General features: G+C 40.0%; 1 pseudogene; it reads right to left on the bottom strand.

Moving 5' to 3' along the window:
* Window positions 1-25,204, bottom strand: part of LOC145655525 (cytochrome P450 2K1-like) — a 43,836-nt pseudogene extending 18,632 nt beyond the window's left edge.
* Window positions 25,205-27,695: the final 2,491 nt, after the last annotated feature.

The raw sequence follows: 27,695 nt of genomic DNA, 5'->3' as shown, positions 1-27,695 counted from the left end.
AATTGTTAACTGTTAAAAAATAGATTTCTAAAGCCTGGATTATGAAATATTGGGAGATAGAGGCGACAATGCAGCGCTAAAGACAAAAAAGCAATTTTAACCGCAGTTATGAGTGGCAGCACCAGCAATCGCAGGTGTGAGTGGCATTATATTTACATTTACCCTCCACATCCTTTGTGTCTGTATATTCGTCCTCGATGCGTCCAGTACACCATCTCCAGAAACGCCTCATTTTTCCTCTGTCCTCTTCAGTGACTTTCCACAGACTGATTTGTAAAGGTGTTCATGGGATTCCCCTCACATGTGACATCAGGCCACAGGACATATGGGGTTCTAAAGTTCCAAGAGTGTAGATGAGTTGTTTTTCTTTGAATTTCCTAATTTCATTGCTGCCATAGCAACAACTGGCAATGCAAACAGACGTGTCATTAATGCAGTGACTCTACCTCAACCTGGATTGATTAACCATGTACGGCTCACCGGAGACTGTGATACATATAACATCCCAAAGTGTACTTCATTCTGAGCAAAATCTAACTAGCCTCATTACTGCTGAACTATGAGGGGCCCTTTAGGGAGAAATCAGGGAAACACGACTTGTACATACATATGAAACATTTTCACATAAATAGCCTACTACTTACATTTGTGTATAATAATTTAAACTTGCATATACACGCACTTGCCCACTCAATCCCTGGTGCGTAAACATAGAGTTGCACTATGCTTATGTTGGTATGGGGATGTCTGTGTGTATATAACAATTTTCTGTGCGCCCGGAAGTCATTTCATTGTAACTTCAAGGCAGATATTTAACATGTGTACAGTGCGTATAATAGACAGAGGAAGACTGTTGAACTATTAATATTACGACAGTTATTGACATTTGTGTAATAAGTAGTGCTTCTCTTGATGACAAATGTAACTTTTCCCATATAGAATTGTGTGCTTTATATTGTTTGGAGGAACTTTTTCTTCTCATTTAGAAATATGTTCACTAAGTGCTCAGATTGTCTTATTATTTATTATGCTCAGTCTCAGCATTTTTGGCAGATTTCACCACGTTATTACGAACGTGGATACGTCATCTTATAATTATAAGCAGTGTGAGATGTGAAGCTAAGCGAATCACATGTGCAGAATTTCTAACAATAGCCTGTTTTGTATAGCCTGGCTAACTGACCAATCAGTGAAATTAAATGTGGCTGCTGAGCTTGTTGCAGCTGGGTCAATTTAATTTGATTTAATTGTGTTTAATTTTAAACTCAGCTGCGTGCCATGAGACACAAGTTAATCTGAGCATTTTTTTTTGTTCTAGCTGTAAGATAACGCCGACTTAACCTAGCCATGTTTTAGTTCGCTTGAAATAATTGAGGTTCATCGCTAGAGGGTGCTGTTCACTTTTTTTCTTTTTTCTTTTTGTATTATTGATCAGGAAAAAACTGAAATAGATGAGGTGGACGTTTTCTATGTATGATATGGAATTTGAGTATATGAGTGAATGTTACTATGTAAATGTGTAAGAATTTGTGGATAAGATTATTATGAGATTATTTATAATCAAACGACTACATTATACAACCACATCTTCCTTTTATTTACATATAATACAGATATTTTATTTACAGAGCAGCTCCTCATTGGTTCAGCTCAGAAGCTTCTTTTTGATGTCCTCTTTCTCCAGGTACTCCTGCAGAATTTGTAGATAAGATTATTATGAGATTATTTATAATCAAATGACTACACTATGCAACCACATCTTCCTTTTATTTACATATTATACAGATATTTACAGATATTTATATTTTACTTACAGAGCAGCTCCTCATTGGTTTGGCTCAGAAGCTTCTTTTCAATGTCCTCTTTCTCCAGGTAGTCCTGCAGTTTAGGCATCTCATCTGCCAACCGCCTGAGGGCAGAAGAGACGTGGTGTGAAGCTTAGCCTGCTGTTAAAGGCTACAGATATAGTACATCTGTGAGGCTAAAAGCGCTTATTATATGAAGCCTTATAGAGGTCATTTGGAATGATCTCTTTCGATCAACCCTAATGTAACCCTTACAAACTTTCATGAACTCATTTGAATAACACTACCATAGCCCTTTGAATAACACTACCATAGCCCTTAAGAACTTTCCTAAAATTTTTTAGGATGTTCTGAACAGATTATCTCTTAAAGGTTAAATCCCTCAAAGGTCTTAGTCCTGCTCATCCCACATGCTGATGTGTGAGTGAAACAGTGCAGAGGTGTAGAGACCTGGACTTGGCGGCATGCAGGGCTTTCCTGGCAATTAGTGCTGCCGGAGAACCAGAACATGCTTCCACATCCAGTATATTTTACTCCAGTTATTCTTTTTATGAGCCTACACACACACACACACACACACACACACACACACACACACCACACATTGGCTTTTACTTTGCTTAAAAAAGGAGGGAAGATAGGTTAAAAAAGAAAATATTGTGCACTGACCATAACTCTATTAACATGCTCACTCAGAGTTAACACAGATCACCACACGGGGGTGATGTCCGAGTTGAAATACCTTTGAATATAATTTACTTGAATATCAGTTTTCCTTCAATCCGGCAATGGTCATTTTCATGTGTCTTACTTGCCTGTTTTATGCTTATTCATATCCCCCAAAAGTCTGTTTAGACAAGCGGTACGTTTAAGCTCTTTCGTGGTGCATTTGACATACGAGTTTATCTTTTGCTCATAATGCATTAATGACATTTACCATCTCCAGTTAACAATTTACTTCAGGTTTTGGTCTTTTTACACAGGTTTTTACCATAGCGTTTGTGTACTCAGTTTCGTCGAATAGTTAGCTAGCTAACCTAGTGCCTGTGTGTGTGATAGTTAGGACAACTCTTGATTTCTTCGATATCAAAGGTAGACCTAAAATTCTTCTTTATGTCTTTCTGTGTGCATGTATGTTTGTATGTATCTATCTCTCTATAGGTATGTATTGTTATGTATGTATCTGTTTATCCATCTACAGGTATGTATCGGTAACGTACCGATGGATAGACAGTGAGGGAAGCCCATTGTAGGTATGTGACCTACAACCTTCACCTGTCTGTCTTTAAGTGGGTTTCCCCTAAGGCTGGATTTTAAGGCCCTGTTTTGGGTCTACACTGAACACCATCAGTCCATCCAACAGTCCATCATCTTAGCCATTCATCTACCCACCTCTGCCCTGAAGTCATTCCCCTCAGTCCTAGCTTAGCTAGGTCCTCCCTCCTTGTTTGATCAATCTCCCTCTCTTTTTCTATCTAGCTCTTTGTTTTTTCACATTGCACAAGAAACGTTTGTGCGCAATTAGACACGCACGCACGCACGCACGCACAAACACGCACACACACTCGTGCTCACACGCACACACTCGCGCGCACACACACACACACACATGCACATGTGTACACACACACACATATGCTGTACTGACTCTGTAGTCTAACTCAGAGCATTTTAAATTTAAAAAATTCCATTGAGATTAAGCTGCAAAACCACATCTTTAATTTGAGAAATTAACATCAATAATGGATGAACTATACAATAATAACTGCTCAGTTTGTTCTGAATCCTCTTATTTAACGGGACCATGAGTAACTGGCCCCATGGCTGCTTGTTTCTCAGCCAGCTGTTTGTCATTACATTATTAGATCCTGCACTAGAGAGCTAGCAAAGGTCTAGAACAAACCCATTTAATACACAAAAAGGTCTGGAGTAAACGCCTTCACATCACTTAGAGTGTGGCCTCCTTATAGACTGTCTTGTAGGTGTAGTGATGGAGTACCAAACTCCCTCTCATTAACTGTAAACCTGGAATGTATTTATGATGGCCAGTAACCTGAATTTCCAACACCCTAGACAATGCAGACTCAGTACGGTATGCTGCCTTCTCTATTCAATTGCCGTTAAGGGTTCTTATTGATGGGTTGGGATTATAGAATTATGGTGTATTAACAGATTATTGCTTCTGTGTGCTTTGGATGACATGCCCAAATCCACCTGAATATGTCAAAGCCAATCCAGGTGGTGTTTATATGAATAAGGTTTATATGAGTAATCTTCATCACTGCCCACTGGTTCTCTGGCAGCTCCAAGCGCAGACATGACGAGCGTGAAGAAGTGGGCGCCTTCGCCTCTCCGGGTCCTACACCTGTCCGCCAGGCTCTTCTCACACCCACGCGCTTCCAGTCAGTGGGGGCGGCCTCCCACGACCCCCGCCCACAGCACTTCTCGCGGACGTGCAATGCTGTGCACTTCCTGTGTTAAATGTATGGGTTCGGCGTGCCACTCTACAACGTGCGCTATCATACCAACACCAATGGCTTACTCTGTGTCAACTACAGCGTGCTGGTACCAGGGTTATCCGAACCGTTCTGCGGTGCTGCCGAAGTTCTCCCCTGCCCCAACAACAACAACATGGAGGAGGAGGCCCACCACACCGCAAGGCCATGGGTCATGCCTAGAGTTACTGCTGTTACTTCTCAGTTTGAATAAGCTTGGTTCATTTTGTTGTTTGAATTCTCATGTTTACCGATGTTTTATGTTATGTTTTTTCTTAAGTTGTATAATGTTTTAATTATGCAGTAAGAGTTTCCAGTTTGTAAAGGCTTTTTGTGGTTTTTGCATGTAGATGAGTTCACAATTTTGACTGTGTTGCACATTAAAAAAGAAAGTTGTTGGATACATTTCTCCCTCTTTTCCCACAGATATTAAAAATGTTTTCATTGACTGGGGGGGGGGGGTTTACACCTGTCAAAGCGTAATGCAAGTGTCCTAATGTGAGCTTGGGCAGGACAGAAACCTCCCATGGAGCAGAACAGCAAAAGCTCGTTTAATTTTCATTTTCAGTAGGTATACAGACCGTGAAAATGGGGCTTCTGGCTTTTTGGGTTTTAAGCAGGAAGTGTCAGAAAAGTTACCACAGGGATAACTGACTTGTGGCGGCCAAGCGTTCATAGCGACGTCGCTTTTTGATCCTTCGACGTCGGCTCTTCCCATGATTGCGAAGCAGAATTCACCAAGCGTTGGGTTGTTCACTCACTAACAGGGAACGTGAGGTGGGTTTAGACCGTCATGAGACAGGTTAGTTTTACCCTACTGATGATGTGATGTTGCAACAGTAATCCTGCTCAGTATGAGAGGAACCGCAGGTTCAGACATTTGGTGCGTGTGGGATTATGACTGAACGCCTCCAAATCAGAATCCTCCCGGACCCCAGTGAGCAAAGACACGTGTGAACGGACCAGGGATTCAGCTGCAAAGCATGTTTGTGGAGAACCTGGTGCTAATTGACCTTAAATGACCTGATTCTGGGCCAGGTTCTTGTGAGTGGCAGAGCAGCTACGTTGCTGCGATCCATTGAAAATTAGCCCTTGATCCAATCTAAGAGGTTTAGCCCGAGGAGGGGGGCTTAAGTGTGGTCCCTAAAGGGTCGGCTGGTGCGCTGCATTCCTAGAGGTCTGGAGCTCCGGAATGTAGCATGGGACATGGTGAGGAGTGTGTCCAGGTGAGTATGTGCTGTGCTGGGCATGAGTGATGGAGCGTAGTGCCCTGGAGGTATGGATGTTCCATAAGGGGAAATGATGTGGAGTGTGCCCAGGTGAGGATGCACTTAGTCGAAGCTTTCTCTCTCCTCCTGCCGTATACTCCCCAACTCGTTGCAGTGCCGACGTAGAGCATGTGGCCGCACGTTTGCTTGCAGCGTCCAGTATTAGTATATCCTATACACACAAACCCCATTCAACCGCCCAGCACGGCTGTCAGAGGGGGTGTGTGACTGTCGATCTACAACAGGTGGTAGTAACACTGAAAGAACTTTTTTAAAGCCAGAATTTACCGAATTTATTTTTTCACATTACATTCTATATTACATAAAGTCATTTACTTCAGATCTCAAGGCAGAGCTGTATGGCAAATAGTAAATTGTTAATACAGATTTTTTTTTTGTATTATTAATAGGTTAATAATATTAGTTTATTCGATCAAGTAGGCTAACGCTGGGTATTGTTAACACCATCAACTACAATGTGTTTATTTCCTTACCTTTATTTACATTCTGAGTGTAAAATCTCATATTTACGTAAACATTCACATAAAAGATTCACAATCTTTTCATCATGAGTGGGCATACAGAGAAACCGCTTTCCCAACGCGTCAGTCCGACGGGACCCCAGAGTTTAGAGCATGGACCCCTTCAGTGCACTGGTAGCCTTTACCAGAGCTGAGCTCAAGACCTGCTCCACTGGGTTGAGCTCCGGTCCCGGTGACCAGAACAATTTAATCAAATGTGTTGTGTTTTTTGTTCCTCTCCAAGATGTTTCAGACGCCGATATTCAGATTTGAGTCTGAGCAAGTTGAGAAACCCACTATGAGGGTTTCTGGGTGCTCTGGAGGAGCATTCAGAAGTACTTGTGACTAGAGAAACACAGCCAACCACATAAACAAGAAATAATGTCAGTAATGTTTGCGGCAGGTGTTTCAAATGTGCCCAGACTCATATTCAAAAATATCCATGTTTCAACAGTTTGAAGGAGGCCATGACACGAACAGTCTGGTGGAAATTCCACAAGATATCAAACTCCACACTCACACAAACTAGTCATTCTCCCATTTGGAACAATCCAGACTTTACCATGAACAAAAATATTAAACTTTACCTCTTGGATAGAAAAAGGCATTACACACCTTAAACATATTTATCATAAGACTTCTTTCATGTCACGCCCACAACTAGCCCCAAAATATGGTATAGAAAGCCCCAGTTCCTACAATACCATCAGCTAAGATCACCTATGTGTTCAAAAATCAATTCCGATACCTACATCCATATCAGATTTTATAAACAAACATTCTTAATTCAAAAAACCTATTATCTAAGATATACAAAATAATAGTGAAATCAAATCTCACAGTTACTCTCTGTGCCTTAGCAGCACGCAGCCCATTGTCTGAAATAAGATAACCCAGCGCAACCTGGTTTTATGTGATAAAGGAGCCCTGACAAACAGAAACACAAGGTGTTACCTTTTTTGGCACATGTATGAAAAGCATGTGCAACGCACAATTATAAGTCAAGGTGAATCCCTGTGTAAAAGGACTGGGAAAAGTGAAATATATACTGGCGAGTGTGATGAATAATTAGGATCTTCTGAGTCTACTATATGGCACTTCTATTAACACTTATAATCATATCCATATTCTGCTATACAGTATCCATACGATGAGGGGTGGTGCCTGTGGTAGATTATGTTATATAGTTGTGCCTATAGTATTTGATTTGCTCCCCTGATAAGCCTTGTAATCCTGGAAATCCCTGCATTGTCATTTTAGTCACTCACTGGGAAGAGGTTGAGTTTTGTTAGAAGTTACAAGAGGTGGGTGTGGATTGTTTTACTTAGCCTTTATTGTTCTGCCAGTTCTGCCAGAGATTAAATCAAACAATATCACATGTGATATTGCTTTTATACAACAGTTCCACAAGTGCCATTTATTAGTTAACACTAATAATCTACAGTATGTTATGATTTGTTTGTTTATTTACTAATTTATTTGGTTCTGTCAACACAAATAGCTCCGCAAATGGACTGGTACTGAACTGTCACCAAACAACACAAACATTTTCCCATAGGTTGCTACTTTGTGGAGGTTTATGTTACCACAGGCCGGCTACTTTTATAATGTACATTTATCTGCATGTTCCCATTTATTGTGCAAACAGAAAAATATGAGTCTGTTGACAAATCATTTGATGACGTGACTCTGATGAGATAACAGCAAATGTTACAATCTAAGATAGATAACAATTGTAATTAAGGGTTAATAAAATGCACTTGTAAAGCAGAGTACCATTATACTCTATATCAGCACTCATGAAATCTCTATCGTCTAATCAAAGAACTAACTGTTCTATAATAAACAATATCATTGGATTTTAATGTTGAGCTGAGTTTTGGTCTGTCTTGTTCTTGTTACTTTTACTTAATTTTCACAATAATACACACAACCATTTACATGGAACTCCAATTTCATTGTGCCAACCCTTCCGTTTTTGCACAATAAAAGATGTCTAAAAATGACCGCAACACACATTCCAAAGTCATAAAAAATATGTGATTGCGCTGGAAGTGACAGAGTGTACCTGGAGTCTCATTCAACCTCTTTCTTGATATTCTGCTGGAGATGCTTCCGAATTGACCTGTAAGAGGATAGAAACTGTCTGGGGGTTTATGAAACAGCCAGTGATAGAATGCATGTGTACATGTGTTTTGTATGAGAGAGAGATCGCAAGAGAGAGATGTAGAGAGATCTAGCTGCTTGCCCAGATTTTGGATATATAGCCTTAATGTTTAGCAGACACATTTAGGCCAAGATTTGCCACAACATGACAACAAATATGCCATGACAAGATTGGTTCATTTAGGCCAAGGCTAAATCTGATCCTGGCATTTCATCAGCATTTCTCCTGTGATATTTTATAGTGACACTTAATAAGGCTTGTAGAAATACAACCACCCAGAACCTTCAACTTCCCAAGAATCATTTTATATAATGTGAATGGTTAGTGGCTTTCATGGCTATGCAGAGACAATGGAAAGACCGTAGGTCCACCAAAAGCTTTAATCAGCTACTTTGGGTGGACCCACTTGCACATGAAAGCAGTAATTTAAATATTCAATCCATTAACTGCTTTATAGTTATGCAATTGTCTCCCCTCTATGATCACCACATCTGTCAGAGCATTTTCCCCTAGTCCTGTCTGAAGCAGAGCAGAGCCCTGATCGATGCTATTGTTTTTTGGGCAGGCTTTAGCAAGTGATTGCTGTCTCTTTACACGCTTCTCAGAAAAGACATGTTCTTTGTCTTGTGTTACTCAAAGGTGGTTCTGTGTGCTAAAACAACATCTTGACCTTTCAGCGATGCTGCCACACTGAAAAACAGAAGGCCAAGAAAAAAACAGCTTCTATTCTTAGACTCTCTGGCACTCTAAGTGCTTGCTGATACCTTGCTGACTGCAGTATTTCCTACACCTTTCCAACTGAGAGGCTCCTGAACTTGCAGCACCTCTGTCAATTAATCAATTGCATAACAAGAGTTCATCCACTCTATAATTGAGGGAGATACCCCCTCTAATCATTAACGCTCATCATTACAAAGACCATTAGTGTAAGCTGATGAAAAATTACTATTGGTCCTGATCAAACAAGGTTTCATAGACTTTAATGAGCACAGCAGACGCAAGGCTACACTGGGGGTCTGCAGCCTTTTGTAGTGCTTTTATTTTTAGGACTCATGTAAGGTGGTGCATGACCACCATGTGCATTGTAAGCTGTTGCCTTGGAAACAGGAGAAGCCATAGCACTGGCTGTGCAATGTTGCATCATTCATTGTTATAGCTTTCAAGAAAGCCCAGGTTGAGGAAATCATACATTCAAGCTTTAATGCATGCTTTCATACTAGTGCATAGTCCCAAAAAGCATTTGGAAATGGATGACAAACAGTGGCCACTGCATCCTCCTTAAGCCCAGAAAGCAAGAAGAAATTCTGAATATTGCAGCTAAGAAACCAATTTGTCAGTAGATCCAAATTTGGAAGACATTTCATGCCATGTCTGGTGTTCTTTGCAGTGATGACCAGTCTTACCTAAGCATTTCATTATTCACTGCTGATTTCCAGATATTTGTCACCTGGGATGCCCTACAGTGCTCCTTGCAGTCATAAGCACAGTTGCCCAATGAAATTCATTCAAACCAAGCTTCATTCAGCTAACTGACCTCTGGAAAGAAAAGGTGATCACAGCAGAGTACAGCTAGAACAGAGATAACCATTCTCAGGTCAGTTCAACTTCACAATCTCTTACCCTCTTTTGTACCAGGCCACATTTAAAGTGAATAAAAGTAAGAGGTAACTTGGCATCATTTGGTAGCAAGATTTGTTAACCACTAGACTGATTAAACTGTGCTTTATGTGCAATTATTTCTGAGGATACAAAGCACTCAAATAATCAGAATTTTTTGATGTTCATATTGTCTGCTATATTAAAGCAATTAAAATGTTGGTGGACTGATTCCATTTTCCAGCACAGTAATTTAGCCTTTATGTACTTATTCATGTGGAGCCAGACTATGATAAATCTCTCTCTCACACACTCACTCACTCACACACTCACTCACACACACACACACACACACACACACACACACACACACACACACACACACACACACACACACACACACACACCCCACATAGCAAGTCATATGATACAGGACAAAAAAAGGTGCAGTAATTTTCTAATATGCAGTGTGAAGCACACTCTACGTTACCATGAACATCACAATTCCCCCTACAATTTTTTGCAATTTAAAAAAATATGCTGGGTGAAGTGATGTGTAACTCTGGACACATGATTCAAAGTAAACAATGCTTCGTCATGCTTCTCCACACCAGCCACTCCCCCACAGCAAGGGATGTTGGTGGCAGGGGACAAAAAAACCAGAGTGGTTTAACTAAATCCTTCTAATTGAACAGAATATACCACAGCAAAATTCGATGAAAGATGCAGTTCTTTTATTACAGCTCTTTTACACATGTCCATATTGAGAAACATGTCATTTTAAGTCTGCTGGCCTTAATATTTTATACATGGATGCAGCAGCTGGGAAGAGAATGTTTTTGTCAGTTGCTCTTCAGTTGTCCAGAGAGTACAGACAGCACATACCCTGGAACAAATGCAATTTCCCTCTTCATTAAAATGATTGTTTTTTTTTTATTATTATTATGCCAGAAATGGTTTCCAGCAACATGCTTTCCTTTCTCAAAACTGTGTTTGGACCACTCAAGGACCTATATTCACCCATTCCTCAGGCTATTTAAGTCTTTTTTTTTTCATAATCTTAATGCATATTCCATATGCAGGTTGTCAAGGTTCAGATGGCTTCCTGGACAGCAAAATGAAGGTTAAATGCACATTTATAATCAGTATGGAATAATGCATTCCATTTTGTGATTAGCGATAGACGTGGTTATTTTTACTCCATCCAGATTAATGAGGTCCATATTCTTATTGGTCCAGTTTCCCTAGAATGTTTGCATTTCTCCAGATTATTTGTCTTTGTATTGCTAATCCTAGCAAGCATTGTTATTATTACAAACTCAGCCTGTATTTAATCATCTTTTTTATTCATTTAGTCTTTTAATCATCTTTTCTTATACAGACACATACATAATAAGAGATGTGCAAAATGTATGATGTATAGTCCATGTATCATATCCAAGAGCCTTTTATCCCTTTTAATGCCTTTTAAAAATCTTTTTTCCAGTGGCATATCAGAGTGTGATTCCTGCTATGCCAAAAGTATTATTACATATTTTTTCCTTTGGCTAGTTTCTGTTCCCATCTCTCCAGACTGCAAGCGTCCTGTGCTGTCCCATTTCTCTTTCACATTCTCTCTCTCTCTCCTGCCCTCTCTCTCACTCCAATAATAGCATACTTCCTGTGGCTCCTGTAGTTCCATTACTAACTGTAACGCTCTCTGAGATCCTAATCATGCTGTATCAAGTGTAGGTAGACACGAAAGCAAAGGGACCCAGTAAATTTTCATATGGTAGTTTACACCAAGATTTGTTTGGAGATCTGTTTTCTGTTGTGATATGTGGAACTGATATTAGCTTTTGATGAATTGCTATAAAGAAATATTATGAACCCATAGAGGGGTGTCATCATTTTTATTTGAAATATGAATGGATGCTGAGGAACACAAAGGTGGGAATACATGTGTAGGTTAAGTCAGGTTACAGTGTGATAAATCACTCCCACCGTCATTTAAACATGCTTTTCTAACCATAGTTTACTATACCATGTAATGGACACCTGAGTCTTAAGGTGGACCCCTAAAGCTACCAGTAAAATGACACTCATGAGTTAGGTGATGTTTCAGCAAGGTCCCTCGCTGTCTCTTGCAGACTCCTCTGCGGTGACTCTGCGGCGGCGCACTGGCTCAGATGAAACCACGTTTCCCCTTTACCCTTCAGGCGTACGGCGTGGCTGGTTCTTTCTGTCACCTGGAATGGACCTGTCCACCTCGGCTCACTCCATTTTCTCTTGATGACTCTCAGCAGCACCCAGTCCCTAACGGGTATCGTCTGGGTTTGTCTGCTCCCTGTCCGGTCCCCCTCCTGCGTGGAGAAAGCTGAAACGATACTTTGCAATTCATTAAAGTATGATGTGTGTGTGAGATGTCTTTGTTTTCTCATTTATTGTTAAGGGTCCCTGGGGTCCTGGAAGTCCTCGACCTGTCTGCAATTCAAAAGGGGTAAAACCAGTTGTTGCATTTACTGAACATCTCATTTGCATTAATGCCAAAGGGAAGGTGTCAACCAAATTTAATTTTGTCTGTGCACAGATTTTGGCCACGTACGTGTACCCCTGTGCTGAGTCCACCATGTCTGTGTAGTCAATTACTATCTCTTCCCCTGGTGTTAATGACAACGGATACTTACCGGGTGCCACCTTAATTGCAGGTTTGGGATTGTACTGTTGACATACTCTACATGTCCCCTGCACTTTTGAGGAGAGACCACAGGTTCTCAATGGGACTAAGATCTGGGGAGTTTCCTGGCCATGGACCAAAAATGTCAATGTTTTGTTCACCGAGCCACTTGGTTATCATCATTTTGGCCTTGTGACATGGTGCTCTGGAAAAAGCATCCCACTAGCAAGTCTGGGTTTGACATCCTAAGACGGCGGCTTCGTAGCTAGCAAGCTATAGCGCCAACTAGCTACTGAAACTCTGCATTTCCATACAATTATGTCGCTATTAACAAGATAGCGAAGATTAATTAGCTACTTTGTTTCATTCTTTGGAAAGGTGCCATTTATAGTGATATAGATGGCTACTTATGTGGTGTTGCTTAAACGTACAGGTTTGATGGTATAGATTGACTTTTGCTAGCTAATATAGAGCTAACTAGCGAGCTAATAGAAATAGCTAGCTAGCAGAAAACGTTCGCCATTAGCGATCACAAAACCAGGTACAACTAGGAAACTCATTGCGCTCCATTGGTTGCCCGAACAGTTACATTTCTAACAGTGATTTAATATCGGTACTTACTTAATACTTTTGTTGTTTTTATTAATTTAACTGGTGGAGTTTCTGTCAGCCACGACCCTCATGTTTCTCCAGTGGTGGTGTTCATCTCTGCCCATCTGAATTATTGCATTTAACTACTTGTTGTTTCACGTTGACATTTTTTTTTATTATCGGGGACACTGCGTGTATATAAGCAGATATGATTTCTTTTCCGCCATCTGTTTCCATCTTCTTGTTGTCCATGATTTTTCTTCAAAAGAGTGGACATATTCCAGTTAGCTAGACTCTCTCTCCAGATACCGTTTTAGACAGATAAACGTCGGCTGGCCCTAAATGATGGCTTTGGCTCAACGTCCACGATAAAGCGTCAAACTATTGGCTGTGGAAAAACAACCAGTTTAAGACAAGACATGCGGTGCGTAAAGATACGAAAGAGCTTAAACGTACCGCTTGTCTAAACAGACTTTTGGGGGATATGAATAAGCATAAAACGGACAAGTAAGACACATGAAAATGACCATTGCCAGAGTGAAGGACAACTGATATTCAAGTCAATTATATTTAAAGGTATTTCAACGCAGACGTCGCCCCTGTGTGGCGAACTGTGTTAACCCTGAGTGACCGTGTTAATAGAGTTATGGTTACTGCACAATATTTTATCTTTTTAACCTATCGTCCTTCTTTTTTAAACAAAGTAAAAGCGCATATGAAAAATCTACATATGCTTTCTACTTTATATATATAAATTATATTGGCTGTGGAACCAAAGTATTAATCAATCTTTTTTCTGGAAAGCCCAGTAATATGAAGGCAACCTAGCTTTAGGAGGCTCAGTGAATGTTTACTTTGCATTTCTTGACTGACAGGAGAGCATAATCTCTCCTGTCTTGGACAATAAAGCATTCGTGTGAGTATTACTGAAAAACACTAACCATAAGAGAAAAAAGCATATTTTTTTCAATTGTTGTGTCCTGTGTTCGTTTGGTGTGTGTGTGTGTGTGTGTGTGTGTGTGTGTGTATCCATAAGACAAGCTTCCACTGTTGACAGCATTTGACCTCACCCTCAACCACTCTCCTCCGACCCACAAAGCGGCCAATGTTCTGGACCTGATCTTCACCTGTACCACCACAACATCGGACATCAGTCACCCCCCTCCACCTCTCGGACCATCACTTTCTATCCTTCTCTCTCTCCCTTCCTTCTCTTTCCATCCTGTCCTCTCCAACATGTTCCTCCTTCCTCCATCACAATCTGCACTCCATAACTCCCTTTTCCCTTACTTCTACTGTTTTGTCCACCCTTCCTCACCCTGACTCTCTGTCTTCTCTCTCTTTGGATACAGTTACAAATTCTTTCATTTCTACACTCTCCTCGTTAATGAATCTTCTGTGCCCTCTCTCCTCTAGACTTGCTAAGTCCTCCCCACCTGCCCCCTGGCTAACAGAAACACTTCGCTGCCACAGGAGAGAACGAAGGACTGCAGAGAGGCGGTGGAGGAAATCTCACGTAGATTCAGACCTCAGCTCATACAAGTCTCTCCTTTCCAAGTTCTCACTGGAAGTAACATCTGCAAAGTCATCCTACTACAGAGAGAATTTCAAATCATCAGCATCTGATCCACGCAAGCTCTTCACTATTTTTTCTTCTCTCCTTAATCCTCCCCCTCCCCCTCCTTCCTCTTACTCTTACTCTGGAGGATTTTATCACCTTCTTTGAGGAGAAGGTTGCAGCAATCCGCCAGTCCTTTTCCTCTGTGCCCACTCTTCCAACCAACATATATTCCCCAACATCCAACTCTCTGACCTATTTTTCTCCTCTTTCCTCAGATTAAATTCTTCAACTCCTCACTTCCTGCAATCTGACTACATGTCTGCTGGATCCTCTGTTCCAGACAATCGCAAGAGATCTGCTTCCTTTCATCTCTTTCATCATCAACAACTCCTTATCTTCTGGATGCGTGCCTACTGCATTCAAAACCGCCAGGGTGGTACCAATCCTCAAGAAGGCCACACTTGACAGCTTCAGTGTTACCAACTACAGACTGGTATCACTTCTCTCTTTTCTCTCAAAAGCCCTTTAAAGCAGTTTATAATCAATTCTTTTTTTCACCCAGAACCAGCTGCATGATCCCAACCAGTCTGGCTACAAACCGGCACAAGTGACATGGAGAGGATCCACATCCAAACCATGTAGACTCTCCACTGGTGTTCCACAAGGCTCAGTATTAGGCCCCCTTCTCTTCTCTTTGTATACTCATTATCTTGGTGATGTAACATCTTCTCATGGTTTCTCCTACCACTGCTATGCTGATAACACTCAATTATTTCTTTCTTTTCCACCCTCTGACATGCAGGTCTCCAGATGTATCTCAGCATGTTTGACTGACATTGCGTCATGGATGATAGCCCACCACTTGAAGCTCAACCCCAGTAAAACCGAGCTTCTGTTCATCCCAGGTACTCCCAACCCTTACCATGACCTCACTGTTTCCTTTGAGAACTCCCTAGTATCACCATTCGAAGCTGCCTGTAGCCTGGGCGTAACTTTGGACAACCAGTTGTCGTTTTGAACTCGTTTCTAATCTAACCCGGTCTTGGAGATTCCTCCTTTGTAACATATGATGGATTCGACCCTTTCTCTCACAGGAAGCTACCCAGGTGCTTGTGCAGTCTCTTGTGATCTCAAAGCCAGACTACTGCAACTTGCTACTTGCTGGTCTTCCTCTAAGAGCCATCAAAGCTCTACAAGTTGTCCAGAATGCAGCAGCACGACTGGTCTTCAATCTTCCGAAGTTCACACATTACGCCACTGCTGCGCTTTCTTCACTGGCTTCCTGTAGCTGCACGCATCAGATTTAAAACCTTGATGCTTGCCTACAAAGCCAAAAATCGACCAGCCCCTTCATACATGAGGTCAATGGTCAAAGCCCAATCTATACCTCGAGTAATTCGAACCTCAAGTACGGCTCGGCTTGAAATACCTTGCTTCAGGTCTTATGGATGACAAGCATCGAGACTATTTTCTGTCTTGGCTCCAAGATGGTGGCATGAACTCCCACTTCCTGTCCGGACAGCAGAGTCCCTTGCAGTCTTCAAATGCAGACTGAAGACCCATCTATTTGCAGAATATTTAAAGGACAACTGACACTGCTCCCATATTGACTGACTAAATTAATACTTTTTGTAGGGTATTGTTTATGTTGTTTAACAAACTCTAGCACTTATTGTTTATAGCACTTATCATTGTTTAAGATAGACCTTATGTATTTTGTACTTCTAGTTATTAGCATTCATCCCTGTATTCTACAGTATTCTAGTTCATTGGTATGTCTGATTCTAAACTACTGTACTGTACTTGGATATATTCTATGAGTAAATGACAAAGCACTTTTGTAAGTTGCTCTGGATAAGAGCGTCTGCTAAATGCCGTAAATGTAAATGTGTGTGTGTGTGTGTGTGTGTGTGTGTGTGTGTTCCATTCTAGATCCACTTCTAGATTCCATTACAGAGTTTCATGTTTGCAGAAAATCAGGAGACAAGACTCTGCCCACCCTGAGGAGAAATAAAAGAGGGAAGAAGCTAGAGGAAGAGAGAGATGTTCTCTTGAGTTGTTTGTTAGCAGTGTTGATGGTTGGCTTAGTGTATGACTTTGCTTCCCATGTTGACTTTGCACTAGCAGTTTGTTTTTGCCGTTGTGTATTTGTATATGTTCCACTTTGTTCCCTTTGTTGTGTTTCACTGGTAAGTAGGAAGTGACTGCCATTTTGTTTGGGGGGTGGGTTTGCTCTGTGTTTTCCACGTAGTGTAGTTGTATGTGTATTTTTCTTTTGTCTGTTTAGGTTTAGTGAGTTATTTTGGCCTGTGTCACTCCTGACGTTATAATCCAGTGTTACACTGTCTCTTATATATATATATATATATATATATATATATATATATATATATATATATATATATATATATATATATATATATATATATATATATATATAAATATATAAATATCATACTGTCTATTGTACAATACACTGTATATCATTGAACTGTTTTGGTTTGTCGCTGTCTGACTTCATTTCCACCATTCCACTTGATTTGTGGTTTTTATCACATTTCCTCTTACGACCTGGAGCCTTAAATGTTGTCACAATTTTCATTAATAATTTTACAATAAGCATTTAATTATGCTTTAATTGGGGTGCATGTACATAAAGCTTCTCAATGCTTATCTAGGATTTGTTTGTCAGTGTTGTAGATGAGACAAAAATATCACCTTAGGTTAGCACTCATGCTTTGAGAAGCTTTAAGAATATAGGCCTAGATTTAGTAAAATTAAAGTTTAGTTAAGCCTCTTTTCCTGTAAACATTCTTTTAGTTACCTCAACACCACCTATTTTTCACACACATACTGTTAGCTTTAGTCTTTGAGCAAGTAGTATACTCTAGTATCTGAAACAACAGAAAGGACAAAACAATATGAGCTGAAAACAGAAGAAAATGGAAATATAATGCTCTGTAAGTGTATGTAGCATTTAATATGAGAGTGCGCTGACCAAACATGCTGCAATGAACAGGTGATGCCTTTAGGATGTGCAGATTGTGGGGACATTCTGTTTCATGAATTCTAATGGTTTTTTTTAAATACCTAAATTGTTATTACTTTTCTATCATTACTTTTGCACTGTTAGAATAGATCTGTATATATCTATGATAAACTGTGGACCTCCGTAATAGGCATGCTACAGCCCTAGCTACAAAATCTAGATAATTTTCTGGTGTCAGATGATCTAATCTGGTCAATGATGGTCAAGATAGTTGAAAAGCTGGACATCCAGGCAATAGATGTACTTTATGCTATTAAATCATCTGATTAAACTGGTAGACTAGCAAAAGCTACGTTTTGTTTCAGGTTTGATGGTTTAGCCACAATTTCCAACTGGACAGCAGGTCCAGCAGCATAAACAACTTGACCAAGCTATTCAACCAGTATGATTGAGCAGTTGGGTCATACTGGTCAAATCTCAATCTGATTATACTGGGCAACCAGTTTGGTCATTGGTTATGCTGGCCAACTATCTTGTTCTTATCTTATCTGAAGTGTAATGCTTATAGATACATACAAAACACTCTTAATTGTAGGTATTTATCCAGAAACCAGAGTTGTATTATGCAGCATCTCTTTAGATTGAATACTATTCTGTAAAATAGTAGGCAGGTATTTAGACAGAACCTGAATTGTGTTAAATGGGATTTATATCAGCGTTTGTAAGGCTGCGATATGTACAACCTAGCATAAATAAATACGCTAGAATGTATAGCACGAATAGCCAGCCATGATAAAACCATGGTAACCTAAAAACGTACTTTTCACTTGGTTGTTGTTGCTTCCCGCTGGTTTCATTGAAGTCCAATCGCCTCTGTGTCCTCTGGAAACAGCACTTCTGTTGTGTTGGGAATGGATTTGAAGCATTTTTGAAGTTGCATGTGTTTTCTGAATTTGCACCGGGTTGTGTTGTCATTTTGATGAATGTGCTTTATGTATTTGCATTGCGTTTGTGAAATGTATCGCAAGTGTTGTCATTTTGATGAATGTGCTTTATGTATTTGCAGCACGATGGGTCTTCCCTGCAACCGTAGTGGGTGTGGAGTGTGAATCAAGCTCCAACTTTGCTAAAATGAAAATGTAAATAAAACATTTTCTCTCTTGCACTTTATGTATGTTCTTTAGAAAGGCTCTTCGTTCGGCTCTACATTCCTTCACTTACACACAACCCCACACCTGTTCCACCTTCTAGCTTGCCAAATGAGAGTAGGGAGGATTGGGAACTTTCTGCTCACCTACCCGACAGGCAAACCTAAAAGCCACCCTGAAATCATGTGATGAGCGACCCCAGCCCTTAAATTCTGACTCGAGATACCCTAACACAAAATCGATTCCGGTTGAGTCTAAAATGAGAAACTCCAAAACCAGTGGCAATGCTTAACAAGTGCCTTTGACCTTGCTATTCAACCATGCCATCTGATGGACAGCAGTGGGGAAGTCATTTTACATTCTCAAAACCTAACCCCAACAACATATACAATGTGTCATCGCAGTGCTATTGAAAATCTTGGGATTATGAGTGAGTGAGCTCTCATAGAGCTCCTAAAATGATCCAGTTCAAGGGTGAACTGTGACCTGATCCTGAACTCAACTCAACAAACAGGTAACGGGGTCAGCATGGTCTACTTTGATGCCAGTTCGCTGTGTGTTATCATACTACCTGACCACAGAATGACATTTAGGCAAATCCAGTCTAGTTCAATGATTATTTAGGACACACTTCCCTTTCAGGAGTCCCAGTTTAGTGTTCCAAAATCCATGGCATTTCCCTTTTGGCTCTATTTAGTTGTTAATCAATTTTTTTTTCTCTTTCTAGTTTTGTGGTAGCTTGGTGGTTAAGGTAGTTGACTTGTAATCAGAAGATTGTGGTTTCAAGCACCACTGCTGCCAGGTTGCCACTGATGGGCCCCTGAGCAAGACCCTTAACCTTCAGTTGCTCAAGTTGTACTCAGTCATAATTGTAAGTTGCTTTGGATAGAAGCATCTGCAAATGTTATTTGTGGTTTTTCTACAACAATTACTATACCTATAGCTTCATTTTAGTTGGTTCCATATACTCAAGCCCTGTTTATTTACTATATATGTTTATTAACATTTAATTTACCATATAATGCAGGATTCACTTTCATTTTTATAATCCCTGCATACGTGATTAGGACTCTGACTAACCATAACCTGAGTGAGACTGAATTAATATAAAGCTTTTTTTAAAGTAATTACACTTCAATTATAATTAACATATTTCCCTACATTTAGCATGGTGCCCTGGTTAAAGGTATTTTGACAAATTTAAAACATACATTGCTACTATTTCAATCCACTAACAAAAAACTTGATCATCTTAGGGAGGACAAGATGCAACAATTTCTATCAAATGTTTCCAGATGATGAGAGTGTTTACAGTGAAATGCATCATACCTTGTGCAGTAGAAATATTAGACTTTATTTGAAGATTATGGCAAAACAGAGGCAGACTTCCCATGTTGTTCATATGTGTCACACTACTGTCAGATGAAACATTTGTAATAATGTATATACGAATTATACTGAGGGATGACTATGAACTTGACTTGGCATGAAAAACTAAAAGCACTGTTAATATTTACTGTAAATTATTAAGGTTCATTCACATATAAGAAATCATACATTTATTATAAAACTGAATGTTACTCAGCAATATGAATGATGAGGGTTTAATTTTAGGTGCCAAGTGTTGGGGCAGATAAGTGAGTTACATGTGAATGTGTTGGTCACGTGTGATGAACTTTGAAATCCAGGTTGCACCAGTGCCTGTGAATTTTTAAATAGTATTTTGCCAATATTATTCCAACCTTGAATGTAAATACTACCCTTACATGTTAAAAGTGAATGGATTATGCCAAGTAGTTTACTGCGCTGAGCTTATGGGGAGAGGGGTCAACGTGAAGCCCACAGCTGGCATGAGGTCCAACTGTTCCTCAGACACGCCAGGTGAAACGAAAGTGCTGCAGAAGAGTGGCGAAGAAGAGGAACAGCTCCATCCTGGCCAGACTCTCTCCCAGACACACCCTACGCCCTTAACAGACACACAGACAGACATTTAAAGTACAACATGAAATCTGGAGCACCAGATCAATGACAGAAAATGATTTCAGTGCACCTCCACAGAAGGGCATGAAGGCATCTCTCTTAATGAAGTGTCCCTACTCATCGAGGAAGTGTCCTGGATTAAAAGTGTAAGGGCTCTCCCACTCATTCTCATCCTTCAACACGGATGTCAAAAGAGCAAATACACAGGTTCCCTGCAAAGAATCACAGTTTTAGCTTAAGCAGGAAGCTAGTGACAGCTTTCTCTGGTATGACAACAGTGCAAAATTTAAATTTACGCAGCCATTTTGTCATGTCTTTGTTATATTTATAAACCAGCCAGTTTCAGCTCTCAGTCTCCTACGTACATTTAATAATTTTATCCTATGCATGCTTTTGTTGTATTGCTTTTAGACTCTTCTCAGTTAATCTAACAGCCTGACCTTCTTGATGAAGAAGCCTTGGAAGTTAATATCACAGGTAGTGGTGTGAGGGAGACTCATGGGTACTATGTCTGCCAGTCTCTGTGTCTCATGGATGACTGCATCTGTGTAAGGCAGGTTCTTGTGGTCATCCAGCACTGGCTGGCGGCCTCCAACCTCCCTGTCAATCTCCTCTTGTACCTGATCTGGAGCACAACAGAAGATATTGTCTCGTGTTTTTAAGAAGACAAAAGCAATCAACTCTTTCAATATTACAATATAAACAAATACAAGAAGCAACCATGGTAAACCCTCAAACACCATCAAGCACCTCTTTGTCTTCCTCATTGGAGAAATGTCTTGGACACTGGATATTCACATTGCAGTTGGAATTCTTACCTTGTATGTGGGGGTACTTGGCCATTAAGCAGAATGCCCCAGTGGAGCGTTGTGCTGGTTGTCTCAGTACCAGCAGCAAACAGGTTGGAAACAGTTTGAAGGAGATTCTGTGCATGGAACAATGAGTTCTTTTTTCCAGCCTCCTAACCAATAATCAGAAGGGATCAATTAGTCAGCCAACATAAGAGACCACTTTCTTCCATCAGAGTACAACTGAGTAATACCAGGGATCATATAGAGAGATGTTTGAAAACCATCAAACCACTGGCTTTTTCCATACCAAGCCTAATCAGCTGGCCTAACAGTGAACCAATTCAACAAGCATGAAAAGGTTTTCTTAAGAAGTCCCATTTTATTTATATTTTTAAGGAACCAGTTTTGCTGTGCTAAAACCTATAAAGAAGCTTAAAATCATAAGGTTCCATTTATGCTTGCCAACTTAAGCCATTGTTTCATCCATGTTCATTTGTATGGTGGCCAGGAAGACCCAACATGCTGCAACTACATTAAACACATTCATCAAAACACATGTGCTACATTTCAGAAATGCAATGCAAATTCATGAATGTTATACAAATTCCAAAAACATTTTATTCAAAATGACAACATATGCTACATTTCAGAAATGCAGTGCAAATTCAAAAAACACATGCAACTTCAGAAATGCTACAAATCCAGTCACAACACAATGAAAGTGTTGTTTCAGGGGGACACAAAAAGGGGTTATTCAACCAAACAGCCAGTGAAAAGTAATTTATATTTGTGATTTCCAAAGTTTTGTCACTGGTGGTACAGAATGAACAATTGGCCTATTTGTGCTTTGCATTCTTGCACATGTTTGGTTGTAAAGAATGCAGCCTTAAAGAACACTGATAAAACAAAATCCCAACTAACAGAAATATAAACCTGATCCTGCCAGTTAATAACTAGCTAGATGCATTCAGAGTGTGTTACTATTTTAAACTCCAGTTCAGCCTAAAGAGATTCTGTCGAATACAACTAGGTTTCTGTCCATATACCTACTTTTAGAGCGTTATTGATTTCAAACCATATTTTGTATGTATGTAAAAACAACACACTTGAGATTAACTAGTAAGAATAAGACAATTGACAAGATGGTCACTGTAGCAGACCAGTTAAACTATCAAACCTGAACAAAAACATAGTGTATCCTGTAAATTAGTAACACACTCTGAAGGTAGCTAGCTAGCTAGCTAACTAACTACGTATTAAGCCAGAAACATAGTCGCGTTAAATGGGATTTTTTTTTTCATCAGCGTTCTTTAAAGCTGCATTACAACCTAGCAGAATTAAATATGCAAAACTGCTGAGCATGAATAGATCAGTTGTTCATTCTGTATCAACATAATCCATAACAAACGATATAACCATGGTAATCACAAATATAAATATTTTTCATTAGCTACTCGGTCACCACTGGTCTCATAGGAGTCCATTCCCTCTCCGTGTCCTCAGAAACATGTCCGTCGTGTTGTAGCTGTTATTTGCAGGGTTTCTGAAGTTGCATGCGTTTTTTGATTTTGCATCACGTTTCATTTGCAGCACAGTGGGTCTTCACATTCATCGTACATTTGTGTTATTTTTAATTTTATTTTCTGCAATCTGAACAGTGTTACATTTAACTTTCCACTGAATTAAGAGAGTCAATCAAGGACACTCTGCCAATTGTAAACGCAATGTGTATAAATACTGCTATTATCAATGTTTAAACACCAGTTAAAGAGGTGTATACCAAGCTTGAAACAGGTGTTTGACAGTTCATGACTGAACTTGCTTTGGAGCAAGGGAAAGACATTCCTGTCTCCCATGAATATTGCCCCTATCTGTATTGTGAATTGTGTGATTTTTGTGTGCTTGTTTTTGTCCCACACAGAGCATCACGCACACATGGACAATGTTCCAGGCTGCTGGAACTGTCCAAATGCCCCATAATAAGAAGTGATAACGGCCTTTTGAAAGCCAACTTTGATGTTGTCATTCTTGTGACATAGCGAACAGGGAATTCCTTTACACAGTGTGACAATCAGGCTTCCCACACTCATAGAGCTCCTTGTGCAAGTATAGTCAATTAAGCAAAACATGTTAATTTTGTTAGTCTTTCCACTACTGCTTCCACTTACTGTAGTACTAGCAATTAAACTTCACATCTAGTAGTTCTCTAGGTAATGCTGTCAGTTATTAGGGATCCCTGTATGACCTTTATTCTCATTTATCCTGTCTGTTTTTAAAAATGATATTACCTATATGAATCAATACATTAATTCCTTTAGAATTGGTGATTAGTTGCTAAACATCCTATCGATTGTTGATCAAACTCAAAATCTCCCACTGAGATGCAAACGAGAGTTTTCTGTTTCACCATTTGGCAGCCAGATAGTGCTACTGAAGCACTTTGAATTGCCACAGTATATGAAAAGTGCTATATAAATTAACTTAAGTTGCCTATTGATTAAAGGTCAGATTGAGTCGTCTTCTAGTTAGTCCTGTAGATTACTTTTGTTTTCTAAACAAATATTCTCATTTGTTTTATCTGGTTTCTCTCTTTATTCCCTCTATTCTTCAATGTATTATACACTATGCAATTGCTGATTAGTTCAACGTTCCATTAGCTGTCAAGTTTGTGGCTTCACTGGTGGCATTTCTAACCTGTGGTGGATGATCACGAGTTAGACAACTTGCGACTTCCAGTTGAGACTGATTAAAATATTTCCATATGCGATGGTGCCCCATTAATTTACTATAACTATAACAAATTTGATGAGTGCAGAATTATAAATTAGGAGTTCATACCACTACAGAGGTCATATGGATACTCCAAAATATGAGTGGTTGTATATGCACTATGTACAAGATAAAACTTGACACATTAAGCATTTCTGTATACAGCACAAGAAGGACATACCACGTTTTGTTTGCATGCTAGAAAACAGTCAATAAAGCCTCTGCACTCCTGAGGGTTCAGGGTCTCCTGGAGGCTGTGCACAAGCTGCATTATATCCTTCAGAGTTTTTTCACAGTTTGCCATGATAATTTTCCAGTCCTTTAGCCAGAGCCGAAGCCAGGGGAACATATTGTAAAGCTACAAACACACAGATTAACATTTTGTTATGTGCCTCCTACATTTATCCATACATCATCCTATCTTTGTGTCTCTTGCTTATTCAAAAACATAGCAGGGTACCTGTATAGAAGCTGAACCAGTGATCCTGATATTCTCATTGCTTCGGTTTACCATGTTTTGGAACCGAGGATCACTGTATTCAAACCTGCTTCCATATACAATGGCTGAGGTGATATTTGAGGCATTTATACAATAACCAATAACAGGATGTTAAATGTTCCCATATATTACATTTTGGATAAATGGATAATTACATTATGGATAATTTGGATAATTACATTTTTGGCTCAACTACAAAAAATAGTTACTTCTGGTAAGAGTAAAATAGAAAATATATACTTATGTCTCTTACCCTTAAAGTTCTCCACCACTTCCCTCAAATTCCACATCTCTTCTATGATTCTCTCTTCACTCCCTCTCTTGCCCTGCCCAAAGTCCTGCAGGGTGCTAAGGGCAAAGCGCCTCATCTCTTTCCAGTTCTCACCATTAGAAAACAGAATTCCTTGATCATAAACAGAAATCATTAAACCTTTGTTGTTAAACAGCTAAATGTCAGCGAAATGCCATAAATGTAAATGTAAACACAAAATGCAGAATGGTTTTTCATCTTAACTGTGAGACAACTGCATGTTTTTACAATATTTATATAAAACAGGTATTCATGATGAAACACACATTGGGAAACTGCTTATGATCTATTCCAGTGCAAAACCAAATTATAACCATGATTAATAAGGAAAATAACATAAAATAATAATTGTCTTCAGAAAATGGCCTTTTATGAAGAACATTGCTGGCCTGGCTTCCCTCTGGCTGTTTCACAACGGTTTCCCCTTTTCTCCTAATTCTTCTCTTACACTTTAGTCATGCTCTTTCACCATGAATCTTGTTTTATTAATGTTTCCCTTGTTGGTGTCACTCTGGGTGACTTCTCCTTCAGGATATAAACACCTCCCCTGCCCTTCTTTTGGAAAATCTGATCACACCTCCATCCTTATCCTGCCTGCATACCGACAAAACTCAAACAGGAAAAAAGGTTTTCTGATCAGTCTATCAATGGAGTGCAGAGGCCACCTTCACACTTCAGGACTGCTTTGAAACCACAGACTGGTGGATATTTTGTGACACAGCTGGCACTAACATCAATGAATTCTCAGACATATGTGGAATAGACTTTGCATGATCACTGACTACAAAGGAAGTTGGTACTGTGATAGGGGGGTTGACCTCCTCACTTGCAGAGAAGCTAAATGTTCATTATGCTCGGTTTGAGGAAAACATCCCCCTTGCTGCAAAACTCCCAGTAGATCAGGAGAGCTTTGTGTCTGAGGAGGTCAGATCCTTTAAGGCAGTTAACCCACGCAAGGTACCTGGTCCACAATTGGATACTGGACTACCTGATATGCAGACCCAAGGTGGGGAAAGTAGAAAACAGCTTCTCTTCAACACTGACTCTGAGCACAGGGGCTCCACAGGGTTGTGTGCTCAGCCCCCTCCTGTACTCCCCATTTACACATGACTGTGTAGCCAAACACACATCTAACATCATCTTCAAGTTTGCTGATAGCACAACCATCCTAGGCCTCATCACAAGGGGAGACAAGTCAACCTACAGAGACAAGGTTAGTGCTCTATCAAAGTGTTGCTACGACAACATCCTCCAGCTCAATGTCAGTAAAATGAAGGAGATGATTGTGGACTACAGGAAGCTGCATTTGGGTGGTCACTCTCGCCTATACATCAACGTATCCCAAGGGGAAAGAGTCGGTTGAGTTTTTCGGTATACACCTCACAGATGACCTCACCTGGTTCAACCACACCAACACACTGGTGAGATCAGCCCAACAGCACCTCTTCTTTCTGTGAAGGTTCAGGAGGTTTGGCCTGCCGCCTGACATTTTCACCACCTTTTATAGATCTAAAACAGAGAGCAAACCCACAGGTTGCATCACTGTCTGGTACTGCAGCTGCACTGCAAGTGACTGAAGGTCCTCCAGAGAGTAGTGAGGACTGCAGAATCCATCATAGGCCACAAACCTCCAGCCTTACAGGATAGCCATCAGTCCTGCTGCTTGGGGAAAATGAAAATGATGCAGCTAGACAGTAGCCACCCAGCACACAGCCTGCTCACTGTGTGTCACAGGCATCGCAGTTCCCACGGCGACATATTTACGTGCTTGGTTTGGTTTCTGTCCCTGGTATACTTGGCTCGGTTTTGTCAAGCTCTTGTTTTGGTTTCGTTCTGTTCCACCCCCGAGCCTGTATCCCCAGCTGTAATTATGTTCACCCGTGTCTGGTAATGTTTATCTGGATCTTCATCAGTCTTGGTTATTTAAGCCCTGTTTTGCTTTCCAGTTTGTCGGTTATTTTGGTTTGCCAGTTGTGTTTAGATTTGGTGTTGCTGTTGCTGTCATTGTCTCTGTTACTTCCTAGTTAGTTTCCTGAAGTCTACCTCATTCTGTGCTGATGAACAGTTTCTACCCTCCTATAAGGCTCTTAAACAGGATGTGAAACAGTTAGTCCTTAGTATTAGTTCTTGGCAGCACACCACTACTTGAACATTTCCACATAGTCACTATTAACATACAGGGTGTAGTTTATCTACAGATTACCCTGGGCTAATATATTCAATAGCAGGAGGCTCCTTATTAGGACTCTTCTGAAGTCTAGTCACCATCTATTCTGAAAAAAATCAAAACAAAAAAGTAAATAAATAATGAATGAAAAACAAATAATTTACCTAATTAAAATTTAAATAGTACCATGATCAACTCACACACACATTCCATCATCTAAATTGGCTGAATAAGGTTTTCTGAATCCTTGGCTGAAGTCATAGAATATGGGACTGATGTCTCTTGTCTCCAAATTCTTCTGCATGATTCACCAGTGCTTGTTTGACAGTTTGATATCCTGTCAGGACAACTACTTTCTTTGGACCAAAATACACAGTGAATA

The sequence above is a fragment of the Electrophorus electricus genome, unplaced genomic scaffold (assembly GCF_041902795.1).
Source record: "Electrophorus electricus isolate QZ-2024a unplaced genomic scaffold, ASM4190279v1 Scaffold27, whole genome shotgun sequence".
NCBI classification, from domain to species: domain Eukaryota; kingdom Metazoa; phylum Chordata; class Actinopteri; order Gymnotiformes; family Gymnotidae; genus Electrophorus; species Electrophorus electricus.
This window is presented reverse-complemented; position numbering and strand designations above follow the sequence as displayed.